Raw genomic sequence first — 3,774 nt, 5'->3', positions numbered from 1 at the left:
CACGTTGCTGCACATAAAGCAAAGCACGAGCTCTGATGGTTCAGACGGAGTCCAACTGGGGCTCTGACTGCTCCTTGTCATTTTCTGCCAGGCCCCTGCCTGCACCTCTCGGCTTGTCCTCAGGTGCTTTTCTCTGACTGTCATATTTTTGTTCTTATTCTACACTTGATAAGCTCCGTCAATCACAATTTCAACCTTAAGTTACACCTCTGTGAAGCCACACTTGCACGCATGCCTTGTTATCCACACACATATCCACAGTGCCGGACTATTTTGCATCCAGGGGCTTCACAGCACTTGTCATGTTGTATTATAATTACGTTCATGTCTCCCGTTCTCAAAAATGTACGGGAAAGACAAATAGCTTCTATTACCTGTATTTATATCTGCTGTGTCTAACATACTGCCTAGGAGATACTCCAAGCTTTTTATGTGTATTAAATGCCTACATGTAATTTTTATTTTTATTTATTTATATATATTTTTTGAGACAGAGCCTCAAGCTGTTGCCCTGGGTAGAGTACCATGGCATCATAGCTCACAGCAGCCTCCAACTCCTGGGCTTAAGCGAGTCTCCTGCCTCTGCCTCCCAAGTAGCTGGGACTACAGGCGCCCGCCACAACGCCCGGCTATTTTTTTTGTTGCAGTTTGGCTGGGGTCAGGTTTGAGCCTGCCACCCTCAGTATATGGGGCCGGTGCCCTACGTACTGAGCCACAGGCGCCACCCCTATACCCAATGCCTTTGTTTTTACATTCTTAAAGAAAATGTTTTCTTTGCTTGCTCTATATTTTTCCTCTAATGAAATTGGGGGAAATTTATTTCATAGTTTTATTTAAAGTTTAGCATTACACATGTTCATGTAATTCAGATCAGTCACAATTAAGGAAATTAGAATTTAAATCTCAACCAGAAATAACATGGTATTCAGAATAATTATTCAAAATAAGAAGTCAGCATTATTTGAACTCCTTAAATTATAAATATCTTAAAGTACTTCATCATGTTCAGTTTTCTGTTTAATGATGTTTGTGAAAATGATTTGTCACTTACTAAACTGTCTCATATAGATCTTTTAATGAGAATCTCTAAATATATTTATCTAGAAATAATTCCAAAATTTATAGTATAAATGTTATAACAGTTTATGAAAAATATTATTTCAAATGCATAAAATCCCATATTCATACAAGAAATTAAATGGTAACATATAACTCAGAATCATAGCTATTCTTATGTAAGTAAGATTATGATAAATTAATAACATTAAGATACCCAAGATAAAAAATCTCATTGTAGGGATAATGATTCAAATGTATATAAATGTAAAACATGAATTCTTATAAAATATGCTAGTGTTTATAACTAGGACCAATGAATATCTCAAAGTAATTGCTCCTTTTAAATCATTATATAATCACATATGAATGCATGCATAATTTGAGTTGTATAATTACCTTTTAATGGAAATAGTAACTCTAACATCTTCATATTTTATTTCTTTTTTAATCTGTATATGCCTAAGGATAGCAGAATGCATTTAAAGAAATTCTACCTAGGGGAATAGAGCTTCAACTTTATAACAACATTAGGAAAGGTTAATATGGTACTCTGTGGTTAATTAAAACAGATTCCCCAATAGTCTACTTTTTAATTAAGGGAATGTTTAAAATAGGACACTCATTTTATCTTCTTTTGGGTAATACCTAGTCTAGTGGCTAGAGAACAGATTTTCATCATTCTACACTCAAGGTACCTTCATGGTCAAGAAAAATTTACCCTTCCTCTGAAATCAATGACCTGCCCTTGAAATCAAATGCTTGTCCATCGCCACTAACTCATATGGAACTAAACAGATTTAGAAGTCAGTGTGGGCGTTCATAACAACATGTGTTGACAATCAGCTGGAAGCTTGTAGAAGACAGAGATGTATTCTTCCTCCTCTCTGTAAAACTACATTCTTCACTCCCTGGGTCATGGAAGATATTTTTAAAATATTTATTTTAACTCAAACCTATTAGGTAATAGTCTGGTAATACATCACAACTCATTTACTCTGGTATTTTCCCCTGCATCCCCTAGTTTTAGATCCTTCTAAGTCTTAGTGTCATAAATGAGTATTTGTCCAGTTTATTCCCATTGTCATGGCATAATTATTAATAGTGCCCCATTTCATCCTTGAAGATGACTTTATTCCAACATTATGGTAGGCAGAATAATGTCTCCCAGCAAAGCCTGTGCTCTGATTGATTCCTAGAACCTGGAAACATTACCTTACATGGCCAAGGAACTTTGTGGATGTGATTAAGAGGATGGATCTTGAGTGCTCACTTCATTAGCACATGTACTAAAATTGGAATGATACAGAGAAGATTAGCATGGCCCCGTCACAAGGATGACATGCAAATTCATGAAGCATTCTGTATTTTTACGGCAAAAAAAAAAAGAGGATGGACCTTGAAATGTGGAGATTATCCTGGATTAACTAGGTAGACCCAATCTGAAGATACGAGTTCTTAAAAGTGGAGAATCTTCCCTGGGTAGAAAGATGTGATGGAAAGGGAAAGAGGAAAGATTTCAAGAATGAGAGCGATTCAACCTGTCTCAGCCAGCCTTGAAGATGGAGAATAAGAGTCAAAGGACGTGGGGGACCTCAAAAGGCTGGATACCGTTCTTTGTTTACACCAGCAAGGAAATGGGGCTTCCCGTCCTACAGCTTCGAGGAACTGGATTCTACCAACAAACCAAACAAGCAAGGAAATAAACCTTCTCTCAGAGCCTCCAAATTGAGACAATACCTTTGATTTTAGCCTGATGAGATTTGCACCAGATTTCATAATCCTACAAAACTGTAAGGTGATAAATTTGTTTAAGCTGCCACATTTGTGTTAATTTGTTATGGCAGCAATGTAATATTAATACAGTTATTCGTTCTCCAGTCACCCTCTCAGGAAGGCATGTCAGGGCCTGGGAACGTGGAAAGTAGGAGCCCAAATCATAAATCCACTTCAAAAATACAGAATATAGGGAAAGGCTGCCCCTCCCTCCTCTATAGAATTTATCACCATGCCCTCTCCAGATCTTGAAGAAGAGGAAACTATATTTTATATCCAGCAAGATAGCGGTGGTTTATGTCATTAGAGGTTGAAAATTTAATTTCATCTCTTTGGAAGAACTAGTTTACAGATATATACAGAAATGACAATGTTGGCATTTTTGAGAGTATCGTAATGCAGTTGAATGAATATGAGTTATATGAAAGGAGAAAGCACTTAAGTGTTTGCAAAAAGCTGCTTCAGCCACTTTGGATTTGCACTGATTTGAGTGCTGACTTCTGCAACTGCCTATGCAGCTGTTTCAGGCTCAGAGTGCTACTTTGTCTTTTAATTTGACTTCTGGAAATTAGTTACTTTCGTTTAACCAGCTTGCTTATTGTTAAGCAATAAAATCCGTCTTCTCAAGAAATCATTTTTCTCCTTGGAAAATGAAAGTGCCTAAGTAACATAAACATATCACTTTGTAAATGGTTGAATTCTTTCCTGTTGCAAAGGCTGGATGGTCCTAAAGAAAGGTCCTTTCTTTCCCTGAGAAAGGGGGATGATACAGGAATAGATTTGAGGATAGGTGAGTAATGGCCAGGAGGCTGATGAGGAAAATTATAGGACCACACCTATGGTGCATCATACAAGGGTACATGTGAAACTTAGTAAATGTAGAATATGAATGTCTTAACATAATAACTAAGAAAATGCCAGGAAGGCTATGTTAACCAGTGT

General features: G+C 36.9%; 1 non-coding gene across 1 annotated transcript; it reads left to right on the top strand.

The window, feature by feature from the left end:
• The first annotated feature begins 2,321 nt into the window (after window positions 1-2,321).
• LOC128576633 (U6 spliceosomal RNA) lies at window positions 2,322-2,428 on the top strand. Its single transcript, XR_008377464.1, has one exon. It is a non-coding gene; the product is annotated as a U6 spliceosomal RNA (small nuclear RNA).
• Window positions 2,429-3,774: the final 1,346 nt, after the last annotated feature.

Source organism: Nycticebus coucang, chromosome 24 (assembly GCF_027406575.1).
Source record: "Nycticebus coucang isolate mNycCou1 chromosome 24, mNycCou1.pri, whole genome shotgun sequence".
In the NCBI taxonomy this organism is placed as follows: Eukaryota; Metazoa; Chordata; class Mammalia; order Primates; family Lorisidae; genus Nycticebus; species Nycticebus coucang.
Note: the sequence above shows the minus strand (reverse complement) of the source record. Positions and strands in the feature narration are given on the sequence as shown.